At 48.5% G+C, this 22090-nt stretch overlaps 1 protein-coding gene across 2 annotated transcripts in view; it reads right to left on the bottom strand.

The window, feature by feature from the left end:
- The window catches only part of SEMA3D (semaphorin 3D), a 378418-nt gene that overhangs the window by 234996 nt on the left and 121332 nt on the right, over nt 1–22090 (bottom strand). The window contains exon 1 of one of the 2 annotated variants that reach the window (XM_069627821.1): nt 14190–14530. The exons of the other annotated variant lie outside the window; for it this stretch is intronic. The gene's annotated coding sequence lies outside the window, so the exon portion shown is untranslated. Of the gene's footprint in view, nt 1–14189; nt 14531–22090 lie in introns of those variants that run through there. 2 annotated transcript variants of the gene reach the window in all.

The following is a 22090-nucleotide window of genomic DNA, read 5'->3' on the forward strand; positions in this document are numbered from 1 at the left end:
AGTCATTCAGGGACTGGGCTGGTGGCAGCGATCATTTGGTTTATTTTGAGCTCCTTTTGCCGTTCTGAGCACCTTTTTGCCGCGAACACAAAAGGGTGGCCCGGCTACCCAAAATGGCCGGACCACGAGGCTCCTTTGCCTCGTCCACTGTCCGTCTTGCTCCCTTTACCTTCCCCCGGGTCAGGCGACCCGGGGCCTTCCTTATTTGGGCATGTAGTTTCCCGCGAAACACGGTTGCTTTCGCGGGCTTCTACATGTCGTTTGAGTGCCCCCAGGATGTGGGCTGGGCTGTCTGGTCCCAATACACATCCTGGGTGCCAGAGAGTCTAGGGTGGTGTGAATGCCTGGGACCACTGTGGTCCGTGATTGGTCCACGTATGGTATGTGTGTTGAGGAGCGGTTCTCCCATTGGCTCCCCTCCGTTTTGGCGCGAAGGGAACCGTGGATAAGAGGGAGCTGGAAACACCACTACCATGTCGATCTCCTGAGTTCTTACGAACCCAGGGATACAGGAGCCAAGTATCCTGCGAACACGAGGCTGGACCGAGGAATCGCTGGTGACCCCCTGAAGAACTTCTGCTCCTCATTGCTGTCGTCCGGTGAAGCCCTTTCCACCTAAGATCGAACAAGAAGGCCTGTACTGGCGCTTCGACCTATTGGAATAGCAGGACCAGCTATTCCCGGCACCTTCATCAACTCCTGCCGTAAGCCTTCGGAAGTGTCTCTGGGCCATCCAGTTGACTGACCAGCTTACTAAGGAGTCCTGCTCTGTAATCGCCGACAGGTTGGGTGGTATTCTGAGTCCGGGGCACGCTCACACGCTTCGTTTGCTTAGCAACCCTAAGCTAGAGGTGAACGGTGCTCGTTTGGCTTGAATACACCCGGCCGTTCCGTTGCCCTGCCGTGGCGACAAAACTGTGCAGGATTCTTCGATCGGGACGTCTTTTTACTCTGCACGACGACGAGACGTTCCCTGCTCTTCAGAACCTGCCAGAAGCTGCATCTATCGAGGAGAAGCTCGGGCCTGCTTGCTTCGGGGACCGGTGAGTAGATTAGCTAGGATCTGGTCGCCCTCCTGCAGTGCCCCTTGCTTTTCCCCGCTGTAAATACAGCACCCCTTGTCCGTACTCGCGCCCTACTTCTGCCTCACAGTGGAGGCTGCGCTAGAGTCGCGGACCGTGTTCTCCTTCATTAGGGCACCCTACAGAGCTATCCAACGTCCTCCGAAGAGCTTCACCTTCTGCCCATTGGCACCGGCGTGTGCAGGTACTTTTGAGCGCTAGGCTCCACTCTTCGTAGGGATTGGACTACCATCTAGTTAGGGGCCTCAGAAGGCGGACATATCACACGCATTGGTTCGCACTGCCTGTTTTCCTTCCCCTGCAGGTGGATAACATATTTCGTGCTGCTAATGCTGTGAAACTGTGTATTCTGTATATATATTGGGTGGATAGTGTATGTGTTGGTTTAATATCGTTGTATACTGCTGCTTTTACTGTGGTATTAGTTTCAAGGCCTTATAATAAATGTGTATCTATTTTTGATATAAACAACTGTTTGGAGTAGTTTGTACGCGCTCTTGCTTTGTGTGCTCACTGCGGGCTTTCAGTCACCCTCACCCCTCTTGAGACCTAGTCTTGACCGCCGCGATCGCTACCTTGATTGGTCTGGCTTGTCCAGAGGTTACCCTGTTCCAAGTAATTAGGTTGGCCTTCTGAACTTCTGCGCCACCAGGACAGAGTTCAGAAATCCGTCTTAACAAATTGGTAATAGAGGAAACCACGTACAGCGAAGGCACACATAGAATGTTCCTCTATCATCCAATCAAAATGCCAGACAGGGCCCAAAGGAGGAAATAACGCCACATCAGCCAGGTAGATGTGTGTGTTTACATACGTCGGCCTCTGCCTCTCTTTACACATAGCTGTTGCTGCACTGGCTGCATCCAAAGCCACGCCTAGGAGCCAAAACTAGAAAAAAGCAGCCAAAAGTTATTGATGCAGATAATGACAAGGATGGATGAGAGGAGCGGACTGAGGAGTGGTGACTGGAGCGGTAGGATAGACAACAGCCTGAAGGCAGGTTTACCGCATGACCAGGATAGTGCCGGCAAAGGGCGGCTCTTCAACGCCGGCCAGGCTTCCTTTGTGGAGCCGCAAGTCACAGATTAAGGCTTTTCGGTTAGGATATATTACCCCTTCACTAAGATGGTTTGTGTCCAGTGTAGGGGTGTGTGGATGAACTAGAGTGATTGAGGGGTGCCATAGTAGCGTTTAGGGGGATACACCACTTAAGCTGTTGAGCAAAGAAGCCAATTGATGGGGGTAGAGTAAAATAATTGGATGAGGAAACAGAAGTTTGAGGTCAATGGCCTGTAATCCCAGCTTCTCTCTTCCATAATGAAACTGTGTGATCCGTGGCAGCCGGCTTTCACTCCAGGTGCGTTTGGTTAGCCATCTACATACAAATCGGGATCTGTAATGCAAAACTTAAGATCGCTTTGTACCATTTTTAGAAAATAGCTCTTTAATAAAAGATGTGCAAGGTGTGTTTCATAAACATCACTTTTAACACAATTTGCCAGAAATGTGCGATGAAAGATGTGACAGCAGCTACCTGAAAAGTGATTGGATGGTAGTAGTGAGTTTGTGCAGTCCTGTTGGAGCAATCCCAATGACCCAAATGACTTTCATGGGGCCTCAGGGAGGAAACACCTTTTCACTTTTTAATACAACGCTGCCTTTCAGATAACAGACGTCCAATCTCACGCCTGTGTCCCTGTGCAGCTCAGTGACCCCTGTCCCTCGGTTAGACTGCACGTTGTTAGGATGCGCACAACCTTAACTGTAAGCTAAAATAGCTTAATGGCTGACATATTGGATAGCGCAATGGTCAGCTATTTCTAATTAGGATGCAGGAACTGCCCAATCACATACAACGGCAATACAAGTCTTCTTCCTGTTTCGCTTCTAACTAGTTCCCGCACTGGGCCAGTGCGTTCTTAGCAAAGTCTAACTTGGGTTTGAAATGTGCGCCTTGAGAGCGCAGCGGCGCTACACTGGCGTCATCAGGAGTCAAGGCAGATCTCGTGTGTGAGAAGGAAAGTTGTGAGGGGGCCAAGAGAGGCCAGTGAAAGGAGGAAATGGGGATCCCAGAGCCTTCAAGTAGAAGTAAACACTGCTGGCCTTTCCTGATAAATTATGACGTTGCCAAGCCATGCAGGCCAGTTGTTAATTAACCCCGTTTGGCATCTCAAAGGTTAACTGTTCCTCGTGTTAACTGCTTAATATCTTGCATTCAGAGAAAGGTATCCCCGGGGAACTGTAACACAGCACTCGATGTCCACACCCCTACAGCTGAGAACGCCCATTGAACTTTTGCAAGCAAGAGCTTTACCTCCCCCCTCGCCTGATTTTATGATTTATGTTGCCTCATGTTAAAGTTACATTCGGGCCAATTCGTGTGAAAACTCCAAAAGTGCCAATGCACGTTGAGTTGGCGCTACAGGTGCGTCACTTGTTCTCTGCTGCTTTCTGGGGGCCCTCAGCTGCCAGAATAACGCATTTAAAGAACTGACTCATATAAACCCTCAGGTGTGAGTTTTAAGGTTTTATGTACAAATGTGATGGGACCAAGCCTGATTTTGATATGGTCATTCCCCTTTTGCAATGGCTTGGCAGGCAAAGAACGATGGTCTGGAGGGTGACCCAGAGCAATGCCAGGGGTTAAGACTCATTCTAAACCTTCCAGCCATCACCTCTTTGTTTTTGTAAATGTGCTATTCATACGGGGATATGTAAATAACATGCACGTTAGTAAGAGGGAAAGTGTTAGCGCTTCTGCCACTGGTGTGGGGATTCTAGGCGCTGACTGCCACATTTGACAATGCATGTGCAGAAACTGTAAACCCTTTGTTACTGGCAGCAAAATGAAAGCACGAGGTGTGTTTTCCTAGATGCATCAGGCTGGGACTATTAAAAATTAAAGCCGGCTGCTTCCCAAAACAATTTCCACCCAACAACAGGGAGCAAAGGTTAAAACCTGAAGTGTCAGGACAGAGGGAGCCCCACTAATCCCGGGGAGATAACGCGCATGCCTGGCTGACATGGAGAACATGTTTATGGAAACAAAGGATTAATCTGGATTTCCAGGGGGAGGGGGGCGTGGGGGTGCTAAAAGACAGGCCCGCTCCTCTACACGCAGCAGCACACTCAGTGTGAGATATATATATATCTATCAGGGACACAACGTCCCCATGTCTTGTGTACCTGCTTACAGCGTACACGAGTGTAAAACCAAGTTACACTTTATTTAAAAAAAAAAAAACAGCCAGTCCAATCGCATGTACACGCCTCCTGTGATTGGCTACAGCTGTTATCAGATACATCTGTGAACATCATATCCAATTAACGCTGTAACTCTACCAATAAGACGGTACGGCAACTTTCTAGCTCACAGAAGCATCTCACCCGAAGGCAGAGAGGAATGACAGGGTTTGTCATGTGTTCTTCGCCCATGCATGTTCAGGCTCAAGTGTCAACACTCCCTCAAACGCGCCTACCTACACCTTGTTTAATCAGTGGTGTGGCCCCCGCGTGTCTGCAATTTGCAAATTGACTGGTGGTATGGACTCCGATTTCCCTGATCCCTCGCCATTGACTATGCTGACTAGGGCTGATGGGAGATGTAGTCCAAACCACATGTAAAGTCAAAGGTTGCAGACCCCTGGTCTACGGCCTTCATGCCATGCATATGCAGGCGTTCATGTGTACCATTCGTCTAGGGTGTGTGCTCAAGCACCCACTGCTCCTTGAATACAACGCACGCCAATGGGAGCAGATTCTGGCCTCTCGTTCCTCGGGTCCTGCTTTTGACACGAAAGGATCTACTCTTATGACTTTCAACACCGGCCTCTCATCCAAAATGTGCTTCTTTGGACCAATGTTTCCTTTTATTTGATTTGCGTTGTTCGACATTGGCCTTACAGCAGTAACACACATACAAACGAAATAACACAATTGTCGTAAAAGCAACACTGTGTCATTTAATATAAAAACGATATTAAGAAAACAGCTTGGCAGAGCCAGTATATTAAAAACTTTAAAAGATCAGGGTTTCAGACATTCATGTGTGAAGATCCAGTTTCTCGCCATTCAGTGCGTCTATGTCAGTTACACACACAACCAACAACCAGCGAAATCTACTTTATAAACAAAATGTCCTTGCAATCACGGTTTTGTTACTGGGAGACTTGCACAGTCAAATGATATGATATGATAGGTTATTTATAACGCGCTTAATACCCAGAGGTTTCTAAGCGCTTACCCGGGGATCAAACCTGTGGTGCGCTGTGTCGTCTTGCTTCCAAGGCGAGCACGTTGCCCCTGAGCTATCCTCTCGAGAAATGGCTTCATAAACTGACAAAATGTCTCTCTTCCATAACCCGGACAAAAAAACAAAAAAAAAATACAACGTTTCCTTGTAATCTACCAGATCCGATTACTTCCCTCTCTTAAAGTTTAGTTTAAGGCACTAGTAATCTCTGGCCAAGATGCGTCTTTGACTAGGTCCTCACATTCTAGTTTACATGTTGAGTCCGTATTGATCCACATATGACTTGGGCCTGGGGAGGACCGTAACAATTGTGCATGTGTACAGCAGGGAACATATGCCAGGCCCTCCTGTACTAGAAGACCCCCTGCTTCCACCCTCTATTTACTCAGCTGGGGTCATGCCCACAGACGTGTCCAGTAGTATATGGGCGTGACAGACAGACATATCACGCAATATTCCTCTTTGGCGGAGTTCAGTTAGTATCACATCATTTGCTGTATTTTTCTAGCAGATGGAGACCCCTTTGTATACTCTAAACCCGTCATTTTAGCATGATGTGCATAGCCCCCTATTCTGCACCGTACATCACTGCGGCCTTGACGTGCCGACTATAAACATCAATGGCCGGTGAAAAGAGCACCGCTTGCATGGAATGAAGCTTCATGAATGTATGTTTCCATTTGCAAATGCTCATGAAATGGATGGCCAGATCGGCCATACCAAAAGTGTGGGCTTCAGTCCCAAATCCCCGCAGAAATCTGCATCCTGATCAATATTATTGAACAGGTGGATCAGAATGGAGATTTCTGCGCGGATTTGGGACTGAAGACCAGCTCAAGGCTGAGATCTTTGCAACCCTCTCAAACGGGTTGCAATTGTTTCTTTAGCCCCATCGACGACCGAGAGACAAGAAGTGCATCTGCTGCGTAACGCTGTACTGGAATCGTCTCTGACCCCAATTTGGGTGCCGGTGGTGAGGGCTCAATCTTTGTCAAATATTGTATTAATGAAGGTACAAAAAAAAGGGTAGGGGCCCGCACACATACCTGTCGGAAGCCCCCACCTGCCTGTTGATATGTAAAGCCCGAGTAGTGTCACCAGTCAGGCTCCATCTGACAAACGCCTTAATTCCCCTGTGCAAACCTTGACTAGCACGGAGAAGGGCCGACGGGATATTTGCATCCCTGAGACCCTGTCAAAGGCCGCTTTTATGTCTGTCAAGATGGCATGGATGTACATTCTCCTCAAAGTGACATACTTTTGGTAGAGGAAAAAAGGGCAGAAACTTCGTTCCATGGTGCTTAATCCTTGTTGGTAACCGGCAATGTTTGCATCTCCTATATGACTCCGCAGGTTTCCCCCAATCATGCATTATTGTCCCACTGTACCCGCACCCTCGACTGGATTGAACATGGTCATTCCACCTGGAAATCGGATTACAAGATGGAAAATGTCATCTGCACAGAAGATGGGAGGCACACACCCAAAAACATTGGCTCGTGTTCCCCAAATTGCCAACGATTTTGACTCAGAATCAGCCCAAGTTACCATTTTCTACAACCAACTATCACTTACAAAAACTGCTGAAATTGTTCACTGGCCCGTGTGGCAAATGTTACTGAATGCTTTGCAGGATTCAGATTGCATCACCATGCCACGCTCTACGTCATTTTCAAGATAAATGTGTACAACAGAACATTACAATTCTTTTGATGTTGACATAATTGCGACCTTGAGGAAGCACCGTGTCTGAAACACCTGCTGGTCCATTAAGTCCATTACAACACGTTAAAGGCGGTTTCCTCCATGACAGACTGCTACTGGGCTTTTATTGGGAAAATAGAATATGTACTAGTTAAATATTACCAAGGATTATTGGAAAAATACAATACTGTGCTAGTTAAATATTACCAAGGATTCTAAGCAAATCCCATCGTTTGCTCGGCCTTGGTCAATTTTTCAGCTCCACCTATCAAGTACCTTACCATACCATGTTATTTCTAGAGAGGGGCGCCTACTACCTTTTCAGTATTTTTATTTGGTTTATGTACATTAAGCTGGCACGATGTCCTCCCAGGATTCAGTGCAGCTGTGACTTGTAACCCCACTTGAGGAGGACCGTCTGCCAAGTACAGAGGTGAGGAGATGAAGTACTTCTCTTTTTAAGGAAAAGGGTCAAAAGCAGTAGTTGAACCCACCACATCAGCCTTTATCCACTCCTCTGGGGACTTCCCTGCCCGTCGAAGGGTGCACAACCGAGCCACCGTGCCGCGGACCGATGCAGTGGCCTATCCGTATCCATTATTAAGGGAGGCAATACAGTGTTGAGGTCCCGCCCACTGCCCCCCCCCCTCGCCTACTACCTCCTTCTCCATGATCCCTGCTCGAACCCTTGGTGCACCCACGCCCTCATCTTACCATGAACGACCAATGTCTAGAAACCCAGGTGTGGGAGGAGTCTATTATAGCTCCTCCAAAGTCCACGGCCTTATAAGGCACAGCCATTTGGGGCTTTACTTGGAGTGGAATTCTGACTATAACTGACATGTTTTTCCCTAAAAAGCATTTTTTTACCCCCCAATGTGCTCTGACCTGTCCTGTCCGCATGGAATGCGACGTTTGTCGAATAGGTAAAGAGGCTCCACAAGACCGGTTCTTAACTGGAGCAGAATTTGGCCGAATCCAGCTGTTCCCAAATACTGCAGAGCTCGGATATATTTAATGAATATGGAAGTGGGAGGGGGGGACAACATTCCCCGGCTCGCCCAACATTGCCTGGCAGCATCGAATCTCTCCTCTCATTGGCTGATCCCGAGTCTGATTTCTAAAGCTACTTTGCTTCCGGCAAAAGAAGGCTTTAAGGTCTAGCAGAGTGGAAATTGCGTGTGTCGGTCTGTCTCCTGGCCTAGATTATTAACTCGCCAAACAGATGCTTGGCTACGAGCCTTACCTTGCTATCATCAACCCAAATCATGCGCGAGCACTTTATCTCGAGTTTAGAAGCGGATGTCTCAAGGTCCAGGCACGTGCTGGCGAGTGGAAAGACTCGAATGGTGTCAATTGTCTGCTTTGAGAGAAGACAGGTTGCACTTTCTGTTCATTTGCGATGGACTGAAAGACTTCCGAGGTACACACCCAAAGCCCAAGTTATTACTGCACAAAATGTGCACGTTACAAGAGGACAGTCATGTTGGCAACAATTATTTCAATATGGATGTGGTGTGTTTTGTAGCCACATCTATTCAGCGGGCATGGGTAAGAAGACGGCTTTGACAGCATTTTAAACATAACTGTGCCCAATCCGTTTTGGCCTCTAATCTACCGTCTATGTGACGTTTCTCACAGACTACCAATCCCTCTCAGAACTTTCCTCCTCATTGTAGTTTTTAATGTGGTAAAGGTTGTAATGTTCTTTTTAAAACTGTATGTGCATTTTATTGGAATTCGATGGCTATGTATTTGTATGCATTGTGTTGTTTGTAAGATAATATTGATGTGTTTTTTCTATAGCGCCTTTATCCAGTAGCTTAGCTTTTCCCTGGATGGGTTTCCAGGCGCGCTCTTCTGACACCGCACGTCGCCCTTACACTGCACAGCTGTGCACGCTGGGTATGCAAAGGCCCTCTTGTCACCGCTAGAGGCGCCCTGGCATACTTATTGTTAGAGGCCACTCGCTCCTGGCACGGTCGCCTTTCGGTGCTGTTAATTAAAGCCACGTGTCCTGTGCCCAAGAGATTTGGCCGCTCTAGAATGGCTTCTTTGCACGTGCCCAGGTTCTCCACTTAAAGGGGCGACGACTCTCACTGTTTATTAAACGTTCAGTAAACCTCTCCTGTTGTGCAAGCTGCCTCGCTTCTCTTGTTTGCACATGCTGGGGCGGTGTTTGTGCACGTGCCATCGCATCAGCGCTAGTGCAATCGCATCAGAGCCAGTGCAATCGCATCCGCGCCATTGCAATCGCATCCGCGCCAGTACATCCGCGCCAGCACAATCACATCCGCGCCAGTACAATCACATCCGCGCCAGTGCAATCACATCAGAGCCAGTGTCATCACATCAGCTCCAGTGCAATCGAATCCGCGCCAGTGCAATCGCATCCGCGCCCGTACAATCACATCCGCGCCAGTGCAATCGCATCAGAGCCAGTGCCATCGCATCCGCGCCAGTGCAATCGCATCCGCGCCAGTGCAATCGCATCCACGCCATCACATCCGTGCCAGTACAATCACATCTGCGCCAGTGCAATCACATCAGAGCCAGTGCAATCACATCAGCGCCAGTGCCATCGCATCCACACCAGTGCAATCGCATCTGCGCCAGTGCAATCGCATCCGCGCCAGTGCAATCGCATCCGCGCCAGTACAATCACATCCGTGCCAGTGCAATCACATCAGCGCCAGTGCAATCGCATCCGCGCCAGTGCAATCACATCCGCGCCATCACATCCGCGCCAGTGCAATCACATCAGAGCCAGTGCAATCTCATCCGCGCCAGTGCCATTGCATCCGCGCCAGTGCCAGCAGCATCCGCGCCAGTGCAATCACATCCGCGCCATCACATCCGCGCCAGTTCAATCACATCAGAGCCAGTGCAATCGCATCCGCGCCAGTGCCATCGCATCCACGCCAGTGTCATCGCATTGGCGCCAGTGCAATCGCATCTGCGCCATCACAATCGCATCCGCGCCAGTGCAATCACATCAGAGCCAGTGCAATCGCATCAGCGCCAATGCAATCGCATCCGCGCCAGTGCCATCGCATCCGCGCCATCACACATCCGCGCCAGTGCCATCGCATCCGCGCCAGTGCAATCGCATCCGCGCCAGTGCCATCGCATCCGCGCCAGTGCCATCGCATCCGCGCCATCACATCCGCGCCAGTGCAATCACATCAGAGCCAGTGCAATCGCATCCGCGCCAGTGCAATCACATCAGAGCTAGTGCAATCGCATCCGCGCCAGTGCCATCGCATCCGCGCCAGTGCCATCGCATCCGCGCCATCACATCCGCGCCAGTGCAATCATATCAGAGCCAGTGCAATCGCATCCGCGCCAGTGCAATCACATCAGAGCCAGTGCAATTGCATCTGCGCCAGTGCCATCGCATCCGCGCCATCACATCCGCGCCAGTGCAATCACATCAGAGCCAGTGCAATCGCATCCACGCCAGTGCAATCACATCAGAGCCAGTGCAATCGCATCCGCGCCAGTGCCATCGCATCCGCGCCAGTGCCATCGCATCCGCGCCATCACATCCGCGCCAGTGCAATCACATCAGAGCCAGTGCAATCGCATCCGCACCAGTGCAATCGCATCCGCGCCAGTGCCATCGCATCCGTGCCATCACATCCGCGCCAGTGCAATCGCATCCGCGCCAATGCAATCGCATCCGCGCCAGTGCAATCACATCAGAGCTAGTGCAATCGCATCCGCGCCAGTGCCATAGCATCCGCGCCAGTGCCATCGCATCCGCGCCATCACATCCGCGCCAGTGCAATCGCATCCGCGCCAGTGCCATCGCATCCGCGCCAGTGCAATCACATCAGAGCTAGTGCAATCGCATCCGCGCCAGTGCAATCACATCAGAGCCAGTGCCTTCGCATCCGCGCCAGTGCAATCACATCAGAGCCAGTGCCATCGCATCCGCGCCAGTGCCATCGCATCCGCGCCAGTGCCATCGCATCCGCGCCAGTGCCATCGCATCCGCGCCAGTGCAATCACATCAGAGCCAGTGCGAGTCGATTTCCACTCTTTTTCCAGTCTTGCTAAAGCACTGTGGAAAGTGAAAGCGAACCACAGCCCTACCCTTTAAGTTTAACTCTTCGCTTTTCAAAGCCCTTGATGCTTCTGTTGTGGGTGAAAAGATGCCATATTGGGGTCCTGTGACCACAGAGATGTTTGAACACGTTCCCGGCGGTGTGTGTACTCTCGCAGGGTTCGCTCTGCGGCAAATGGGCTTTGGAGTTCAGAAATGACCCCGGCGGAGGGTAACTTCTCTGGGTACTCAGAGCAGAGGGAGGCCAGATGCTCAGGTAAGCATATCGCCCATTGCGGGGGCATCTTATCAGCACCTCTGCCACACCAAGGCCGTCCCATGCAGCTTCCTGGGGCGATGCCAGTGGGCAGAGCAGGTCAGTATCCCGGGGTGGCATTCATTCTCGCCCCAGCACTGCCCTCGGCGAGTGCTGCGCCATCCACCCTGGTTCTGCTGCGCTCAATGCCTCTGCCGCCTCCACCACCCACCGTCCTGTTGGACGCCCCTAATGCTTCATGCATGCTACCCACAGCCTCATACGTTGCAACCCCGGTGATTTCTTCACCTCTTGTTACTGCCCCCCATCTCTTTCCAGCCCCCCATGGCCCCAGCTCCCGTGAATCGTGGCGCACCCTCTGTCGCTGCTGTCCTCAAATGTTCCCGGACCACCCACAAGGCTGTGCCCCCTTTGGCTGTTCCCTCCAGTTGGCGATGCTGCTCCTTGTCTCATCTGCTGCCCACCCACATGCTGCTGGTGGCACCGCCGTCTGCATTACAATCCCCGCTATGTATGCAACTCAACAGTCAGGGTGTCGAAATCAATATGCAAACATATTCAAATGTGTGCACCGATAATTGTCCTATATATTAATTCAACTTGCCAATGGAAGGCCGGGCTCAGGTGTAGAGACTTCTTCTCCAGCGTCTGCCGCAGTGTGTTTTATGAATACCCCTTACTTCAGACAGACCCCCACCCCCGGACCATACTGCAGCAGTCACCCCAATGTGTGGCTGCCCTCTCTCGAGTTGCCCCAGATCAGAGGTTCTCTGAGGGGCAGCTGGGAGCAGGAAGCTTCATCGCCTTGTAGTGTTAGTACAAGAACTGACAACAGTGCTGGGGCAGGTGGGGGGGGGGAGACATGTAAGTGCCCAAGCGCTGCGCCGCCGCCGCACTTGTTTCGGAGAGTCCCCGTTCAATCAGCGTGTGAACAAATGAGCAGTAGCGCCAACATGAACACATTCAGGCGCTTATTCAAAGAAAGCTTTCCGTAGGGGTGTTGCCATTATGAAACGCTTCCGTGAATTAGGCCCAAACTGTCTGTGCAGGTCACATTCAACTATATAGCGCTTCACGTTAAACCCTACCGCTTCCAGGCGCTGCAATAGTAGCTTCTATTGTGAACTCATTTCATGGTACCTAGGGAAAATAATGGTTTGCGCCAGGCATGCCAGGGTCAGGAGTAGCGAAGGACAGGATGCCCCAGTGCTAGATGCAAGCACTTAAATTGTGTGAGCTATCCGTCAGGTGAAAGGACACCAGGACTCACAGCCAGTATGTGGGAGGGTCTAGCACAAAGGCTACAGATTTTGATGCTCAGTTTGGGGGCAAAACATTTGAGGATTAGCCTGGTATCAGACTGGTCCATATGACGTCAATATTACGGACCTACAGTCTGGTTGCACTAGTCCTGGACAAGCTTAATTCTGAATTCCAACACCTAGTGACTGTTGTGCTCCAGATGCAAATGGATCAACATTGGAGTTCTAGTTAGAAGTCACCGGCTCTGACACAGAGGAACGCTGGCTGTGTAGTGCGCCAGCTCCATCGCCACCTGCCCATGCCACCCGGAACTACCTAGTCCAGGCCGGGGCTTTGCGTTTTACTTAAGCAAAACTAAAATCGACTTTACTCCATTCAAGTGGCCCACGACTACATGTCCCAGAAAGCAATTGCCAGAAAGCTGAAATCCAGGACTGGGGCATGTGAATCCTTTTTTACAGACACATCCTCAGTGCTAAGCATGTGAGATCCTTGCCCATGTCACATATATTTCAGTTGGTGCTATCAGAACAGGAGGTCCGCTGGAGGAGGGTATTTCTGAGGTTAAGAGCACCAGAGTTTCACATCCCCCACCAGGGGTAATAAAGTCAGGATGCGACACGGGTAACGCGATACCCTCTATGCAATGCCATATAATCACCTCGCTGAATTACCAGTGGTTATGATTAATTGGCGCCTATGCATTCATCGCTGCTCGTCTCTAACTTGATACTTTTACACAAAACCACTCTTAACGACACACCTATTTTAAACAATGCTCTAGCTAAGAGTGTTCCGCCGTTCTCAGCACTAGGCCTACCCTTAATTAAAGCAAGTTCTTAATAATTGCCTTAACGTGTGCCAGACATGCATGACCGAACACACCTGATAAATTAGCTTCTGTTTGCACTGTTCAAGACCGGACGTGAAGGAATACACTCCATCGACATCATGTTGGTACAAAGTATGAGGCAAAAGACGTAGGGTTTGAATACCTCCCCCCTGGCCCCCAGGAGTCTGCTGCGCCACAGGCAGGGAGGGCTGTGTGGAGATGACTGCACCGGGGTGACTCACCACCGGCGAGGACAGTGCAAGCGGAAAGTGTGAGCTAAAAATGAGGGCACGGGTGGGGGCACCACTCCCGCGGTGGACACCGGGTGAGGTGTGAGGGGCAGCACAGGCAACCTTGGGGTCATGTGGAGAATCAGAGACCAGCTCACACACGTGCATCTGTGGGGTCTGGAGACATGACGGTCTAATGCAAGTCACATTTCAACATAGCACACAGGCAGCCAGCAGAATACATCAAATACATCCGGCCAAGCGATCATGTGCCTTGATTAATAAACCTGCTAGCCAGTGATAGCCAAGCACACAAACACTGCACACACACACAGCAGCAGAGCCCGAACTAACCAAAGGATGGACACGACCAAAGCACGTCTATTTCCGCAGTGGACAAAACGCACGGGGGGTCGCCTCAAGTGGTTTTAGACATACAGGGCAACGCAGAACCAGGCTAAAATAAAGATGAGATAAAACAGCGCGTAATCAGCACCCTACCTGTTTACAATCCACAGCTGAACGGAAAGGAAATTGGCCCTAGAGTGATAAAGTAACTCCGAGATAAGAACTCTCCCGGCAGCAGCCCCGTCCCTTGGCTCCAGAGGACAGTGCGAGGCGCTAAGCAGAAGGCACTCCAGCGCTACTAGCAGTCCGGAGTCCGCGGACTCTTGTGGAGGGTGGCTGGGGAGTGAAGGCTTGAGCAGGCGTGCTCTCTGAGTGCTGCCGCTCGTCACTGCAGCTCTGTATGTGTGTCACCCCCTACCCCACCAGCAGCAAGCAGCACGGGCCTCTCTCCACACGCGCATCCGGACTGTCAACAAGCCCGAGCCCTTGGAAATCCCGGACTCCAATTACACTGTGTGAGATTCCTCTGACGGGGAGGGAGAGGCAGCGTCTCGCCTGGGAGCCAATCGCCTGCCTCGCCTGGGGAACTTTCCACGGGGCAGTGTTAGAAAAGAGTCAGGCAGGCACGCAGCCTCTCTGCACATGTGCCCGGGCCTCGCCAAGGCAACCACAGCCAGCGCTGCACAGTGGCATTTCACGAGGCGTGCGTCTATAACTGGACCTCGCGGCGCTGTGCCAACGGAGGCATTCCGCACCGCGCCCGTGGGCGCCCCCAGAAGTCCAGTCCATCGCACACGACTTCTTTCATGCGTTACAGCCCACCTGGGCGAGCTTCTGCCTGGCAGTCTCACCACTGTTCACCACCTAAAATGCTGTCGCTAAAACGTCAACCCCTGCCAGATTTCCTGCGAATTCTGACGCGACTACGAGATATTTCTGACTAAGTCTTACATATTAATACGTACTTAGAACTAAAAGTTCTGTCCTCACCTGCTCATTAGCTGTGCACGTGCCCATTGCTACCGAGATGAATTAATATTACACGCTCAAACAATTATTCTCTCGTACAGGGAAAGCGAAATCGTGCAACAAAACCTACCACTGTGCATGGCACCCTCAATGGTCTGAAAAAGGTACGCCCTTGTACAGTATCACCAAGGCACAGAAGTGCCCACATTGTGCCATCCCATAGCATACAGACCTATCTCGCTATTGGCCACCCTGTCAAAGCCATCCCTAAAAGCAGTGCTTTAAATGGGCTGCCAGCCCTGAGTACTGTGGCACATTCAGGACATTTCTCTCAAGAAGAGGGAGGCCAGGCTGCTGTGCCCCACAACCCCTAAGGGTCGGGCAAGCAGGATCCCTTTGGGGGTCGTCACGATTCTTCAGATGGCATCACTTCTCCCCAGCGGAGAACCCCTGGCCATGAGGATATGGCGGTGAGGCAGCTAACCAATAGTCCCCTAGTGGCGGTAACATGTGGGAGGATCGCATGGAGGGAGACTGCTCTCCTGGGTATAAGGATGTGAACCCGGTAGGCTGACGATGGTGACTTTACCATATATTAATTAATAATCATTGCATTTATATAGCGCTACGAACCCTCCGGTATCTGAGTGCTGCTTATTATTACCCACGTTGTGTGGTGCTCATTTATCGACCTCGGAAGGATGAAAGGCTCAGTTTGGCCCCGTCGGGATTCGAACCTGCTTTAGCAGGCTCTGCACGGATGTCAAAGCGAGCGCTCTACTCGCTGTGCCACTTTTCCACGGCTAGCACGTGGGTCTAAACTCATGCCCAAAGCCGTGTGTTACTGTGAAACATCAAACCATCCTGATGTTTTAGGTACTAAGACGAAGAAGCGCTCTAGAACAATGCAGGCGACCGGGAAAAGCACCAGAACAGCAGCAGTCAATGGAATGGACGTTACATCAGGGCTGGCCCTACTAAATCAGGGTGTCAGAAACAAACAAAGGTGGAAGGGTGAAGAGGAGAGTACCAGAGAGAGTACGGGGGAAGAGTACCAGAGAGAGTACCGGAACCAGAGAGAGAAACCGAAATAGAGAGAAGAAATCAAGAGCCAAATCACAGGTGCGAGAAAACACAAAGACAGGCTTCAGAAGCTCGAGTGGTGGCGGGTGTGGTTTAAGGGAGAACACAAAAACATCTCGCAGGACAACAGGGTGTTGGCCGTGAAGAAAGCAGAAATGAAGAATGGAAAAGGTGTTGCTCATGGAGGCAGAATGGCAAACATTTTACAGATGAAATTTGGTGGGCGGTGGGTGAGAGTCAAGCTGAACAAGTGGAGTGACAGAACACCCCTGTGATAACCAGACATATATTGTCCATAAGATGCTTGGAAAGCATCATACCAGTCGGCCGAGGGTCAGCCCTACGGAAGGACGGAAATTATTTATCAAAAAGAATACGAGGATTGGAGGAAATCCCTACCTATCCCCACTTCTAAGAGGTGTTTCCCTGCCACAACAAAACTAAGGAATGTATGTGTCAGGATATTACACAAAAAAGAGCACATCCTCCAATTTGTGTCCAAACCCTGCCCTGACCCTTACACTCTAGACTTAATATAATGTGCTCAAGGGGGTTCGGTATATGGTCATTGCATCGAATGCAACACTGTTGAATGCCTTTCCATCTAAAAAAAATTGTATCGAAAAAAAAGCATTGAATGCAGGCTTTTGAAAAGTAAAGGGTTTAGTTTAATTTTTATGGGTTTTAAAGGGTAAAAAAGGTGGGTTAGGGGGATCCCCATTAAAAACGTTTTTTTAAAAATGCATTTGATGCAATTATTTTCAATGCAATTTTGTTGATGGAATGGTCTGTTGATGGTAGGAAGTTGATGGAATGACTATGTTTATGTTTATTGTGTTTATATAGTGCTTTACGCCAAAGCGCTTTACATTATAAAAACAAGAATACAATAACAGTAGAAGCAAATACAAGATATGAGAAAAAACAGTAAAACAGCAACTAGAACAATTTGCCAGTGAAGATAAATTAGGGAAGAGGGTGTGGAGAGTGGGAGGATTCACAAACTCGGGATTCACATAAGCTATCACTCGTAGCTTTCCTTCCAAGTTCCAAAACACAAAGAGTTTTAATGTGCCGAAAGGAAAAGAAAAACAAAGTTACACCAGGAAAGAGTTTTCCCTTCCTCTAGATTTTCTCTGGTAATCAAAAAGTTTCTCAATCCTAGTTTTTTTAATTTTTTTATTGGGCATTTGTAAGGCGCTTTATACAACAGAATTGTGTTTCAAGGCGCCACAAGGCTAAATGGAAAGGAACATGGGAAATAATAACATTGACAAAAACTGTAATACACATTTGTGGTCCTACTAGGCCTTGTGGCATTCGGACATGCAAGTGTATTTGGGAGAAGTGCAGGGAAGGGGATGGAAGCAGGAGTAGAGGGGTGGGCAACAAGGAGGGACCGGGAGGGAAGTGCTAAGGGGATCCAAGGAGGAGGACCTCAGGCCAAGTGCTAGTACAGACGACTCTCATGGGTGGTATGTGGATCCACCAGGCGGGGACCCGAAGGTCAGTGCAGTGTGTAAGTGATTTCAGCCCAGCATTCCACCTAAGTCAATGCCTAGCGTGTGATGCACAGCTGGAGCCCTTAATTATATATTTTTGTCTATAAATTATTTTATTTCTGAATGGTGTACCCTTATATCACACCCCTCTCTTTGAATCCCCCTCTGTCTCACTGAACCAGGAAGCAGGCTGTTTTGCAAAGTTAAAAAAAATATATATATATATACATATATATATATATATATATATATCTCTATTAATATTTATACACTGATCACCATTGGGGTGATGTCACAACAATCAACAATCTTTTTAATCAGAAGGAATATGGATAAGAAAACTAATGCAACACAGAATAATACTTGCAATGTCACTTTTTCCCCCTGCACACTACTCAATTCACCCAATATGTAAGATAAAAGATGGGGAAGGAGAGAACACAGGTTTCAGGAATAAACACTCAACAAATACAGTTTCAATCCCAATTCCCCCCAGCAAGCAGAGGGAAACAGGAATGATTTCAAAACAGGTCAAATGCTTTTGAATGTGGCTTGAATGAATGGGAAAAACACTGAAAAATGAATTAAAATCACTTAATTGTATTCAAAACTAGCGGGAGCCGCTTTGTATAGTTTCAGGTAAGCCCTAGCAATGATTATTGAATAACTAGCAGATTGGAAACTGAATTCTGAGGTCGGATGCAAAGAATAGCTATTTTACACATGATGAAATTGAGCCAAACGCAGATCAGCAGCAAACATTTCAGCGCGCAAGAAATGCAATTACAGAAAAATTACAAGGAGTTGGAATGCGGTTGTAGATTTGTTTGAAATCTGAGGATGATAGTTTCAATTTGACACTTAAATTTTGTTTCTAGCATATATGGTTCAGAAGTTATGAAGGTTTTAGTAGAAGTCGATTTATCTCAGAAAGAGTAAAGATTTACAAATGAAAGATGCGCTTTTGAAATTACAAACAAGGATTTCTTTACACTAGGGAATCTATGAAGCCACAGGCTACACAACAGCACAGTCACCGTTCCAGTGACGCCCCCGGATGGTTTATACCTGGCGCGATGCTTGTCTTTCTTCAGAAAATATATTAGCGCAAAGATTATATTATCACTACAATTATCAAAGGACTATATGGATGAGGGAAAGATTCAGAAAAGACAAAAGAGATTCTACAATGCAGATACTCACAACTTTGGTTTGGAATAGGCCCGTCAGGATCTGGTCAAAGGGTTCTGGACAGGAATTCTGCTAGCCCACCGGACAGGATTCAGGGCCTCGGTTCTGCACTCAGCACTGCACTCTGGTCCCTGCACGGCCTCTGAACTGGATCTGACGGGTTGGTTCTGGGTCGCAGCTATCAGGTTACAGCTCTGCTCTACTGGTTTGGATCTATGGGTTCTAGCAAGAGTTCTTGGCAAGAAATCAGAAACAGCACAGCCTGACTGTTCTATTGGTTTTGTTGCGTTCCCCTTGGAAGTCTGGGGTTAAAATCAGGTTTCAAGATTTTAAAGACCAGCTGAGAAGGGTTCAGCTTTGGAATTTGGCCTCTCTGCTTTCAAAGTTCTGGAGTCTTGGATATGGGTTCTCCTGCAGAGTGCTTCACCAGTAAATCCATTGATGGGTGAATCTCTGTGTCTCTCTAGGTCCTAAACTGTCCCTATTTATGTATTTCCCTAAGGGGTGGGTAGGCTAAATTATACTAGGCGAACACATGGTTTCACAATGATGTGGCATTTTACAATACAGGGACTACCTCCCCTTTGTTTCAGCATAGTAAATCTATTTTTCACATAAATCATATTTAAAATATCACCAACTTGCTAATAATACATATTCACATCACAAATTTAGTAGAGCACGTATCCGTCCAAGTCCCAACTCAGTGAGAGCTTCAGTTCAAAATAGACAGTTTTTCACACTTTTGGTTGGGTACCCAGTGTCAGATCTGTCCACATTTTTCTCCATACATGCACATGACATCTGGGCATAATCCTGTGAAGTTTCATATTTCTAGCATTATGACAATTGCTACAACATCAACATTTTGGTAGTCCTGTCTCTGAACATCGCACAGAGTTCAGTGCAGTCTCAAACTGTGAGCAGAATTTTCATATTAACAACCTATAAATTACAGATTTATACAAGTTTTGCACAGTTCTCTATGAGTCTTTTTCCAAAAAGATATTTTCTACAGTTTCAGATACACAAATATGTCTGGTCTCGCCCCCAGGGTATGCTGGGCCCAGAGCAGTCCAGGGCTCTCTTCCTGCTGGCAGTTTGTTTCTGTCGACACCTGAAATTGCATTCCCTTTCAGTCCAGGAAGCCTATTGTCTCTCTCCTAGAGAAGCAGAGCACAATCGCCTCTTCCTTTCATTAACATCTAAATGATAGTTCCTGGGCAGAGAGCAAAAGGAAGGCACTCGTTGTTGGAGCAAACTGTGGAATGTGCTTTTGAAGTCCTGTGTGGCTGGCCTCAGTTCACTTGAAAACATTTTGTTTAAAATCGTCTTTTGCTAAACTAAATCTTACATTTTCAACAATTATACACATAGATCTCTACTTACAGTCTTTTTAAAACATAGAGATTGAATTGTAGCAACCTATATTGCTTTTGATGGCAAGTTTCTTCTTTTCCCCAATTTGAACTTAATGTACAAGTTTAAACTAACAGTATCAGTAAATGACAGCTCTGACACAGGGGAGCGGCGGTACTATGCCCATATTCTGACATATTTTTCCAAGCAAGCACCTTTTGAATGTGGATTTTTTATGATGAAAGGTGTTTCTCCTGACATTGTGCTTATGGGGATTCCTTAAATAAGGTGATGGTGAACACCCCACAAGGATGTTGGATCCTCTCTACTGTTTGCCAAACATGATTTTGCAATTTCATCAGCCAAGGAAAAACGGATTTTAAAGCACTTCTGGGTTTTCCTGGCAATACAGCACTGCCTTTTCAGGCAATTCCATTTCACTCTATGGGCAGCCCAATGACAGGTTTTGGCAGCCTATTTTTCTGGTTTCCTTGCACACTTCTCAGAGATTTTTAGCGCACATCAGGCTTTTTGGCGGACATTCTGTTGTCTCTGATGAAAGCAGCATACAGTGATATTGCAGGGCAGAGCCTAGTGGGTCAGAACATCCCACAAGTGGGGGGTCCTGGTAATGACTGGGAGGAATGGCCTGGAATCTTTTGAGATTCATAAGTATCAGGCCATCGGTCACAGTGGCAGAGAAGGGAAAGAGGTGGAGAAGAGCAGAATTTTCAGCAGGTTCCTGAACTTAAGGAGGTCCGGCTCAAGTCTGAGAGGGGCAGGGAGGCTGATCCAAAGGGAGGCACCAGCCAAGGAGAGAGACTTGCCCCCACTCTCTACTTGGAGAACCATACAACTTTCAGAGAGTTGAACTTAGAGGAGCGTAGGGGTCGAGCAGGGAAAGCTTTAGGGAGGGAAAGTAGGAGACAGCATGGTCCCAAGCCCCAGAAGGCCTTGTGGATGGTGCAGAGGGTCTTTAAATTGATCCTTATAGCCACTGGGAGCCAGTGGAGAGATTTTAGGGCTGGACAGATGCAGTCCCTGGGGTTGAGGCCAATAATACGTCTAGCAGCCCTATTCTGGATTAGCTGGAGGTGCGAAGGGAGGACAGAGGGAGATTGAGAAAGAGGCTGTTGCAGTAGTCCAGCCTTGAAAAGACAAGAGCTTTGGAGACATTGAGCTTCTGGGAGAAGGTGAGAAAAGGAAGAATGCCTCTGAGGGGGTGGAGCCAGAGGTGGGACTTCTTGGTAAAGTCCATGATGTGAGGGGTGAAGGAGAGAGCAGAGTCAAAGTTGATCCCAAGGTTTTGGGCCTCACAAGATGGTAGGGGTGGAGGGCCCAAATAGGGTGGCCAGAGGGGAGGAGGAAAGGAGGGCACACATGTCCCAATGATGAGGGTCTCCTTCTTACTGGCATTGAGAGGGTGGTGGTGGAGGAAAAAATGGCCCAGTTGCAGCTGGGAAGAGCGGGTTCTATATGGGGTGCCAAACCCTCCCCCTCAACTGAATATAGATAGCATGATAGACTGATCAAATGGTTCCATTGTTGAAGACATCAGGATTAGATTGCCTTTATTATAGGTAAAAAGTGCATATGGCACTGTGCATATTTGGGTTGAGATGACCCAGGAATGGAAGGGTGCTTTAAGTATCCCATACATACCGTACGTGTATTAAGGAGATATTATGAATAAGGGATACAAAGTGAGAGATGCTTACTTAAATAAATAGTAGCTCCCTGAAGAATAAATACAGTATCAGACAAAAGTTTATTTCAAATAGGATGCTCAAGTACAAAATGGTTTCCAGGCCTAAGCCGTCTGTGAAAGACTGTGACTGATGTCAAGAGTTTTCAGACAAGCAACAGAGGCTGATACATTGGAGACAGTCTTTGGCAGCACCTCACAGTGAGGTAATTAGGTATGTCAGGATAAAAATGGAATTTGGCTGG

The sequence above is a fragment of the Ambystoma mexicanum genome, chromosome 12 (genome assembly GCF_040938575.1).
Source record: "Ambystoma mexicanum isolate Mex_15411 chromosome 12, UKY_AmexF1_1, whole genome shotgun sequence".
Classification (NCBI taxonomy): domain Eukaryota; kingdom Metazoa; phylum Chordata; class Amphibia; order Caudata; family Ambystomatidae; genus Ambystoma; species Ambystoma mexicanum.